The sequence below is a fragment of the Carcharodon carcharias genome, chromosome 22 (genome assembly GCF_017639515.1).
Source record: "Carcharodon carcharias isolate sCarCar2 chromosome 22, sCarCar2.pri, whole genome shotgun sequence".
Taxonomy (NCBI): domain Eukaryota; kingdom Metazoa; phylum Chordata; class Chondrichthyes; order Lamniformes; family Lamnidae; genus Carcharodon; species Carcharodon carcharias.
In genome coordinates this window covers 16255860-16266888 of record NC_054488.1, presented here as the reverse complement: position 1 = coordinate 16266888, position 11029 = coordinate 16255860, and the positions used below count along the sequence as shown (strand labels likewise).

General features: G+C 51.1%; 1 pseudogene; it reads left to right on the top strand.

Moving 5' to 3' along the window:
- The first annotated feature begins 203 nt into the window (after positions 1-203).
- LOC121293965 lies at positions 204-2850 on the top strand (annotated as a pseudogene).
- The last annotated feature ends 8179 nt before the right edge of the window (positions 2851-11029 follow it).

Here is an 11029-nt window from a genome sequence, read left to right as displayed (position 1 = left end):
AGAAAAAGAAATGCTGGCAGCAGCTCTCCAGTAATCCAGAAGTTGAAGTGTTACTGTTGTGGGTAAATCATGCACCTTAAGTCTATAGGTTTAAAGAGGCAGAATGCCACTACTGCCACAAAGAAGAGCATGTTGCTAAACAGTGCAGGACCTGATCAAGGCAGCCACTCAGATAGCAGGTCAAGTTACATGAAGTGCACAATATGGATGAGCGAGAGGTTACTGAGGCTGACGTTCATTCCCTACACAATCTGAAGGCCAGGAACAATGAACCAATCACTGTTCACTGTAAACAGAAAGCCTCTGGTCATGGAGGTTGACACAGGAGCATCAACCACAGTGGTGGGAGAACACATCTTTGAATACCTCAGGGAAGGTACCCAGCCATTGAGTTTGGGGAAAACCACTGCTCAGTTAAAAACATATACAGGAGAAGCCATGCAGGTGAAAGGCATCACCTCTGTACCTGTATCGTACGGACAACAGACAGGTCAGCCGTCAATAATTGTTGTAACTGGACAAGGACCTAGCCTTCTGGGCTGTGATTGGCTGAAGGAAATCAAACTAAACTGGTCAGAGATTTTTCAAATCAGGACAGGAGGAATCCATGAGCTACTGAAAAATTATGACAGTGTATTTCGAGATGAGTTGGGGAAAATCAAAGGTCTACAAGCTAAAATATACGTGGACTCTGAAGCAACAGCCAGTTTTTTTGAGGCAAGACCTTTACCTTATGCTCTGAGAGAAAAGGTAGGTGCGTAATTATGTTGCTTGGAGAAGTTAGGAATAATCCAGCCAGCCCAATTTTCAGAATGGGCAGCATGCAGTTCCTGTGCTAAAACCAGAACAAACCATTCACATCTGCGGAGATTATAAATTAATGGTAAACGAGGCTGCGAAATTAGGCAAATACCCAATCCCAAAGATTGAAGATCTGTATGATAAACTTGCAGGAGGAAGATCCTACACTAAACTGGATATGAGCCATTTGTATCAACAACTTGAGCTGGACAACACATCAAGAAGTTATGTCACCATAAACATGCACAAGGGCCTGTACCAATATACACACCTACCCTTCAGTGTGTCCTCGGCCTGTGCGCTTTTCCAAAGCACCATGGAAAGCTTACCACAAGGACTTCCCTGAGTTATAGTGTACCCGGATGATGTCCTAATCACAGGATCCACTGAAGCAGAGCATGTGGCCAACCTGCAAGAGGCTCTGAAGAGATTTTTAGAGGCTGGCATTCGTTTATAAAATGAAAATGCACCTTCCAAGAAAAGGAAGTTATGTATTTGGGTCATCGAGTGGATTCCCAAGGGTTGCATCCATTAGAGGAGAAAGTCAGGGCAATCAAGGAAGCACCCTCTCCTACCAATGTCATGCAGCGCAAGTCTTTTTTGGATATTGTAAACTATTATGATCAATTCTTGCCTAATCTAACTACAGTGTTAGGCCCCTTACACTTATTATTGAAGAAGAACCACAGATGGTCCTGGAAGGCACAGCGAGAGGAAGGTTTCGCAAAAGTCAAGGAGCTTTTACACTCGCCGTGTCTACTAGTGCACTACAACCCATCTAAGGAATTGATACTCACTTGTGATGCAGCTCCCTATGGAGTGGGAGCAGTAATGCCACACAAGATGGGGGATGGATCTGAAAGACCGATAGGATATGTATCCAGAACCCTTTCTGCAGCCAGGAAAGGTTACTCTCAAATTGAAAAAGGGTACTCACCTATTGTATTCAGAGTAAAGAAGCTCCATCAAAGTTTGAACAGTCGACGCTTCACCACAGTGTCAGATCACAAACCACTGTTAGTGTTGTTTGGTGAAGACAAGGCAATCCCACAAGAATTCAAAGATGGGCTTTAATTTTGTGGGCATATGAGTACACTCCTATGCACTGTCCGGGTGTGCAAATAACAAATGCAGATGCCTTCCGCCATCTCCCTTTGCCCGATAGTATTACATACGTGCCAGGATCACAGGAGGTAGCAGTTGTGTTGTGTTTCCTGGACTCTGCACCAGTCTGTGCGAGACAGATAAAGAATTGGACAAATCGGGATACAATTTTAGCAAGAGTCTGTGCGCAGGTATTACAAGGTTGGTCAAATGCACAAGTCCCTGAATAATTAAAACCATCCTTTGTATGTAGATTTGAACTGATGATATCTTGTTATGGATAGCAAGAGTAGCTATCCCTGTGCAAGGAAGAGAACATTATTGGAAGAACATCATAGTGCACATCCTGGTATTTTGAAAGTGAAGATGCTCGCATGTAGTTATATCTGGTGGCCAGATATAGACAGTGATATAGAGAAAGTGGTGAAACACTGTCTCCAGTGCCAGCAATAGCAGAAGTTGCCCATTTCAGCTCCACTGCATCCATGGGAGTGGCCTGGTCGACCTTGGATTAGACGATATATAGACTATGTGGGTCCATTTCTGGTACCATGTTTCTTGTGATTATCAACCCACATTCAAAGTGATTGGATGCGTTTGATGTGAGATCACCTACTTCATCTGCAACCATTGAAAAACTGCACCAGAGTTTCAGTGTTCATTGTTTACCTGAAGTTATTGTGTCAGGCAAATGGTACTGCTTTCACTAGCATTGAATTCCAAAGATTTATGAACCTAAATGGGATTAAACACATCAGAACAGCACTGAATCATCCCTCATCCAATGGGCTGGCAGAGACAGCAGTACAAACCTTTAAAACAGACATGAAGGAACTATCAGAGGGAACATCAGAAATACAAATTTCAAAATTCCTGTCCCACTATCCCACAACTCCTCATGCGATCACCGGTTTAACACTTTCAGAATTGTTAATGAAGTGCTGATTTCATAAAGATTGAGTCTACTATTCCCTAATTTAGAGGGGAAGGTGGAGAGAAACCAGGGTAGTCAAAAAGTAAATCATGATGTTCACAGTAAAGGTCAAGAGTTTACAGTGGGAGAGACAGTTTTTGTACAAAATTTTGCAACTGGTCCAATTGTCTCTGAAACAGGACCTGTATCTTATCAGGTAGGATTGGAAAACAGGATTGTTAGGAAACATGTGGATCACCTCAGAAGTAGAGAAACCCTCCAATAACCAATTAATCCACCTGAAATCGAAGTTGAAACTTCAACCCGTGGGGTGCTAGATTAACAAAAAATCGACATACCTGATGTCTCTGTTGAAGTAAATAATCCTGAACTGCCATTGTCTAGGGATGTCCCTGAAGCTGCAGTTCCTGTTCAAGTTGATCCAATGGAAGAACCTCCAGTTGTAGAGTTGCATCACTCCACCCAAATCCAAAAATCTCCTTAAAGGCTAAATTTATAAAGGCACAGACTGTACATAATTGTATAAAATATGGATTCAGGTAGTTTTGTAAATAAGAGGGCAAAACAAAATTAAAAGGGAAGGAATGTATTAATTGTAAGTTAAACCATTTCTTACTTTTATGGCGATCATGTGATTGTACAGATGAATCAGCCCTAAGCACAGGGAATTTTGGGGGCGGAGCTCTTTAGCCTTGATTTTGGAATAAGCACATAGCCTCACCAGAGTCTGTAAATAAAGTTTACTGTTACTTACAAGAAAACAGTCCTGCATTCCAAGTTTATTACAATATCATTATTAGGCCAGCCTGCCGGACTCATCCACTCCCATTGGATCATCCGTCCACATCAGTCTGATTGCACACCGATGTGTTTCACAACAGCAAATAAAAAGCGTGCACTTGGCAGGCTGCACTTTGAGGGGAACTCGGAGGTGAGTGTATAGTAATGTTGCGGAGCGCTCGCGAGGGACACCTGTTGGAATTGAAGGTTGAGGCATGTTGTGGGAGACAAAGGCTGCCCTGCGGTTGAAGGTAGCGCACAAGCACACGTGGGGTGGGGGGGTGGTGGTGTGTGGGTGAGGGGAGAGGCCACGCATTAAGGACAACTTGGATAAAGTCACCATTCCTCTGCAGCTGAGATAGTTCAGGCACAGCCACATTGATATGATTGGAGTCGGGCCTCTAGCTTGTCTGCCCACTCAAGCAACGCAGAGGCATGAAAGTGTCACCAAGTGCTCCAGAGCTTTGCACCCCTTGGGCACAGACTGCAAACTACTAAGTGTTTTAGTGGACTGCAGGACAGTTTGAAGACTGGGCACGTTGTACAATCTCCTTGCTAAAGCTGGCCATGGAGCAGTCACTGGTGGAGGTGCTCACAGCCCCTTGCAATGTCATCATTCTGGTTTGGACCAGTCTCCCCCATAGTTCAAGCTAACCGTGCAGCCTTGCATTAAACTCTGGACATCCAAGTGATAACCAGCACTCTCCTGGATGCGTTTAGGGGACTTCAGACTTAACCAAGAGAGGTTCTTAGTACACTTATGCTAACCCATGCATCTCTCTCTTTCATCCTGCAGGAGGAGACATCAGCAAACATGGAGCCTGGTGACCTAGTGGTATATGCCTTGTGGTGTACAGAGAGCGAAGACGACAGAGGAGAGAGCGACTGAGTCATCAGGCTGCATAGATGGAGGAGCACCCTCTGGAAGGAGGGACGGCTAGGCTACTGCACACACCTCTGAAGGGCCACAGTGAGCCGTCACTGGTGGGCACCTAGCTAGACCCAGGGATTATAGGTGCCCTTTTTAATTCCTGCAGTTGATCAAGAACCAGTGTCACCGAAGGCTGCACATGTCTAGAGAACTGGTCGTCCACATCTGTCAGCTGCTGCAGGATTTGGCGCCAGGTGGACATGGAAGGCATCCACTGCCAATGGCTGTGAAAATGACAGTGGCGCTCAATTTCTATGCCAGTGACTCCTTTCAGGGCTCCACTGGTGACCTCTGTGGGATATCACAAGTCTCTATGCATAAATACATCCATGAGGTCACAGATGCCATCTTCACAATGGCACACAACTTTGTGCATTTCGCCCGGGACCAGGAGAACCAGGTTGCAAGAGCGATTGGATTTTCCTAGATCTCGGGTTTCCCACAGGTGCAGAGTGCGATCGACTGTACTCACTCAGATCTCCGTCACAACACACGGTCGATTAGATCAACCACAAGGAGTTCCATTCACTGTATATGCAGCTGATATGCGATTGCCACAAATGTATCCTGCAGGTCTGCACACGGTTTCCAGGAAGTGTGAATGACTCCTACATTCTGAGTTGGTTACAGATTTCTGATGTATTCCAGGGTCTACAGAGGCTGCAGGGATGGCTCCTCGGTGACAAGGGTTACTCGCAGAGGCCGTGGCTGATGACACCCATGCAGAGGCTTCAGACTGCAGCAGAGAGAAGGTATGATGAAGCTCATGCTGCAGCTCGCAACTTGGTGGAGCAGACCATCCGGTTGCTAGAGATGAGGTTCCAGTGCCTGAACTGGTCTGCTGGAGCCCTGGAATACAGTCCGCAGACGATGTTACACATCGTTGATGCTTGCTGTGCCCTTTGCAGCCTGGCCCTGTAGTGGGGAGAGGAGCTGGCTGAGGAGGAGATGCAGGAGCTGGAGGTCTCCCCCAGTAAGGAGGACATTGACGGTGATGAGGGTGAGGCAGTGCTCAAAGGCAACGATGATAGTAATGAGGCTTTCTTGCTGATCACACAAGGCAGGCGTGCTCGGGAGGCTCTCGTGGCTGCTAGATTTGTGGAGGATGATGACGACATGCAGTGAGGAGGCACCATAGATCCTCATGTTACATCTATGAATGTTTGACTCCAGTCTGGCTGATGGCAGCACACGTACTTTCTGTGATAATAGTCCTGTGATGGAGACACAGCGGAGGCCCTGATAGTTACTTGATTGCAGGAAGATGATGACGACATGCAGTGAGGACAGTCCACAGGACTTCACATAGCCTCTGAGAATGTTTGAATGTTGCTGCTCCTGCTGCTGCTGTGGATTGGAAGGCAAGTAGAAGAAAACATCTCTCCTGGGGAGTTTACCTATTTGGTGAGAGAGGGGAAGGTAAAAACAGAACATTGCTGAGAAGGGGAGGACAACTGTGTACATGGAGGAGGCCTACAGCCAGATGTCTCAGGCTTTGGGCCTAGCCTCATTTGAAGGGAGTAGAAGAACAGGAGGGAAGAAATCGCATCTGGAACAAAAACTGTTGTGACATCAAGAGGTGGATGTTGTGGGCCTGGGGGTAGGGTGGAGGGGGCCGGGAAGGTTTCTTTCTAGGGAATTATTGTGCTGACAGGGAGAGGCGGAACAGTAAATAATACCGGTGGGGCGTGGCTGTGTTTGTCGACTTTCTTTTTGACATCTTATGGCTATCTGCGCCCACCCGCCCTTCATCTTCCTTTCTAGTCTGGGCTAGCTGGGGCTGCTTGGTGAAGAATGTCACCTGTCTCAAAGACTGTATGCCGGACAGTTCTAGCTTCCACTGTCCGAAGGCATCTTATTGTGAAGAAACCACCTCCGTAACACACCCGCCTCCCCGACCACCTAGCCTCCAGTGGCACTGACACCCCCGCGCTGTTCCATCCTCCCTCCTGTGCCCCCCTCTCTCTCTCTCTCTCTCTCTCACTAACCTTTTTCATTTGGGGAGTACATTTGTCTCACCCTTGTCTCCCCATAAATTACTAATACCGATACCTTTTTGGGGTGCGTGTGGCTCTGATAGGCTATGGCTACACCCTCTCCTGTAGTGGCAAGGCCATCGAAAATCACCCTTGTGGGGGCAGTGGCTTCTCCATCTCCAGTCGCTCCTATAGCCCCACCACCTTTTTGTCTGGTGACCAGGGAGCATGGTGTTGAGAGCTACACCCATCCTAATATGTCTATTGAGGCCTGCGTAAGGACATTGACCAGGGTTGTGCATTTTTGTGTTCTCTAAAGTTTATAGCAAAGCCTTATTTTTCCTGAGGACTGAGCAGGCAGTGTGCCTTGCCCTGGAAAAGGGGCTCACTGTGGGTGGGACCTTTCTGGCAGTGGACCCCCTTGAGGCCACTGCCCAGGGATGCGTATTGTGCGATGTCCCGCCCTTTGTCCCCAGTGAGATCCTCTGTTCTCACCTCCATCTATTGGGGGAGGTCAGGCCAAGGTTGCGCAGATCCCCCTCGGCCTCAAGGAGGCGAGCGTCCGCCATGTAAACTCCTTCCGGTGCCAGGTAAGTGTACGCTTGGCCCAGGAGGAATCTGTGGAGGTGGGGGGGGGGGTGGAGCTTCAGTTTAGGGTTGTGGGGGGGGGTGCCATCTACAGGGTGTCCTGGGCTGCTGATGGCATGCAGTGCCATGCCTTCAAGGAGGTGGGGCACGTCCCAAAGAACTGCCCCCCCTCCAAGGCCGCCAACGTCACTCAGGTGGCCGTGGCTGGCATTGCCACATCTCACCCCGTCAACACTCCAACCACGTCCCCGCAAGTGGAGGTGACACCAGTGGCTAATACCACCTCGGCTGCCTGTGAGGTGGGGGGAGAGACCCGGCGCTGGAAAAAGGCGCGAAGAGCGACCAAGCATTAGGAGGTGGAACCCCTGACTCACCCCCGACCCCAGCCCAAAACCCCAGGCCCCACACAAGACACCGCTCAGGGGAAATAGAAAGACCCGGTCCCAGCATCACATTGGCGCATCTCCCGGGCCCGTTGGTGCCTCAGTGTCTAGCGTTGGGCCCGGCGTCGTCTCTGCACTGGTTCCCAGGTCCAGCAATGTTGGGACCTCGAGCTGTAGCCTTTCTTTGGGAGATGCCCATGCCAAAACCTCAGAGGGCAGAGTGTCGGGGGAGGGGGGGGAAGGTGCGGGGGGCGAGGTAGCAGGGACCTCACACATGGATGTCTCCCTGGTCGCTTGTCTCTCCTGGAAGAGGCGCCACTTGGATGGGGACGAATACGCGACTCCTGGAACCAAGACAGGTTCCTACCCCGATGAAGAAGAGGTGGCGTCTCTGCCTTTAAAATCCTCGTTCTGCCCTCTGGGGGAGGGCAGGGATTCTTGTGTCTCATTGCAGTCCCCTGAGCAGGGCCCCTCGGGGGGTCGGCAAGGGCGTTGCCTTTGAGGTGACACCACACCCTACACCCCTGAGATGCTATCTGGCCTGCCAGGGGGCTGCAGTAAATGCCCAACTGTTGGGTCATTGGGTGGCAATGGCATGGAGAGCCTCCCCGCTCCATCTCAGCCTTTGGTGCCAGGTGCTACCCTTCTGGCTCTGGAGATTTTTCCGGATACGCCAGGCGACCCAGTGCCTGATGCGGAGCGGGTCTGAGCCGCTGCCGCCCTTTGACCCAGAGTCCCAAGAGGAGACCAGAGAACGGTCCTCTGGCCTTGATCCAGGGGATGGGATTGAGGCAGAGGTAGACCCAGCTGGCAGCTCCGAATCAACCCCCACCTTCACTGCGGGGGAGGGGTCGGAAGCTGGAGACCGCAACCCGGAAGAGGAAATGGCATTGATAGCGAGCACTGCCGACGACCTTTGAGTGGTTGGAGCCAGATGAGGTTATGGGGTCTCTGGTGTCCGCTGTCGATTCCCCCTTCATCCCCATTGGGGAGCTCCGGGACTTTCTGGCGAGTTATCGCGGTCGCTGAGATGGGGTCCAGCTGGCCTTGGACCGGTGGCATTCTTTACTGCTGGTGTTCTGGTCTGCCTGTGAGGCCTTAGATGCCCCCAAGCTGGATTGGAACGCCTGGTGGAGGGTCCATGTGTTTCTTGTTGGGCTCCTGAAGGAAAAGAAGACTTTAGAAGTCCTCTTCTTCTGCACTTACACTAGGTGATGGTAGCAAATACATCTGGCAACCAAGACTACAATAGCTAGCCTCAACATCCTTGGAAGCAGAGGTGCACAGTGCAGGTTCCAGAAGTTCTGGGTCCTCAGGGATGGGAAGAATGCGCTGTGATTCCTGCAAGAAACCCATACCGTTCTGGGAGACAAAGCTACATGGCTCCTGGAGTGGCGGGGTGGGGTCTACATGAGTCAACTAGCCTCCAATTCTGGCGGGTTGACTATCTTGTTGGCCCCACATTTTCAGCCGGAGATCTTGGGGCTCAAGGAGCCGTTGCCAGGCCGGTTGCTGCACCTGACTGTGCGCTTGGAGGGTGCAGCGCTTCACTTTGCAAATGTGCACCCTCCCCTGGGCACACAGCAGCAAGCCAGCTTCTTTAAGGAAGTGTCCATTCAGCTCAGCTCCATATGCATCATCCTCATGGGGAAATTTCAGCTGTACCCTTGGGGCCAGGGACCGTCTCGGTGCCCAGCACTGCACGCTCAGTGTGAGTAAGTTGCTTGGCCTGGTCCGGTCTTTTGACATGGTGGACATCTGGCGAAATCTCCATCCTGACTCCAGCGTTTTCACTTTGGTGTCACTTGGAGTCAGAGAGTCCAGACTTGACCGCTTTTACGTTTCCAAGGTGTTCGTGTCCTATGTTCCAGCAGCTTCTGTGCAGCAGTCACAGTGCTCATGCCACTGTCTGGTGTGGAGAGAACTCATTCCTTACTGCACTTGGAGAGGGTCCACGTACTGGCACTTTAACATCCTGCTGCTGGAGGACGAGCGGTTCCTGACCTCATTGCGTCTTTTCTGGGCCGGCTGGAGAAGGAAGCAGGGAGGCTTCCCCCTGCACACACCAACACCACCCCCCCACCGAGGCTATGGTGGGATGTGGGCAAGGCTCACGTCCATGTCTTCCGCGAGTGGGTCAACAAATAGCAGGAAACCCAGGGTCAAGGAGTTGGAGAAGGAGAGTGCTCAACCTGGAGGCATGTCTCCGTCAGCCCAATGCAGACCCGGTCCTGCGCACCTTACACTACTGGCCGATGATGGATCCCTTGTCTCGGATCCGGAGGGCATCACAGGGTCATCACCCAGGACTATTACACTGCCCTGTTCTCTCCAGATTCGTTCAGCGAGGATGCTTGCAGAGTCTTATGGGAGGACCTGCTGCAGGTTGGCCTGGAGGATGCTGGGAAGCTTGACTTCCCTCAAGGAGCTGACTGGTGCCCTCGACAGCCTCTCCAGGGGCAAATCCCCGGGGCTGGATGGGCTGACCATGGAGTTCTTCAGGGCATTCTGGGATGTCCTGGGAAATTACTACACGGGGGTCCTAGGGGAAAGTATGGCTGCCGGGGAGATGCCCCTCTCGTGGTGCAGGGCAGTCATTGCCCTGCTGCCTAAGAAGGGGGGATCTCTGCCATCTTAAAAAACTGGCGCCCGGTCTCCCTCCTCAGCACGGATTACAAGATCTTTGCCAGGGCAATGTCTTCTTGTCTTGGCACCGTGCTGGACCACATGATCCACCCTGACCACTCCTACACCGTCCCGGGCCAAACTTTTTTTGATAACATCATCTGGTCCAGGATGTTGTCCACTTTTCCCAAAGGGCTGGTCTGTTGGGCGCTTTGCTGACTCTTGACCAGGAGAAGGCCTTCGACAGGGAGGATCGTGAATGTTTATTCGGAACTCTGCGAGGATTCGTGTTCGGGACATATTTCACCACCTGGACCCAGCTGCTGCAGAGTGTCCAGTTAAGGTTAATGGGTCCCTGGTGGCGCCCCTTTATTTTGGGAGAAGAGTGCGTCAGGGCTGCCCCTGTCTGGCCAATTGCATTCTATCTGCATGGAGCCTTTCCTGTGCCTCTTGTGGAGGAGGTTGTCGGGATTGGTTCTGCACAGGCCGGGCATTGGGGTGGTCCTCTCGGCTTACGCCGACTATGTGCTCCTCATCTTCATGGACCCGGTTGACCTGCGGAGGATGTGCGAGTGTGAGGAGGTCCACTCTGCTGCGTTCTCTGCCGGGACAAGTGTTCTGGGCTCCTGGTTGGTCAGTGGAAGATGGACCCCCCTACCCGAGGAGTTCAGCTGGAGCAGGACCAGCCTCCTCTACCTGGGGGTCCACCTCTGCCCTCCTGAAGGCCAAACTCACCACTCGCCTGCGGCGCTGATCAGGACCTAGTGCTGGTCATGAACCAGCTGATTGCTGCCATGTTGTGGCACTGGCTGGTCACTTTGACCCCCCTCCCGGATTCTGTTACAAAAATCCAGAGAATGCCCCTGGACTCCTTCTGGGACAAAAGGCTGCACTGAGTGGCTGCTGA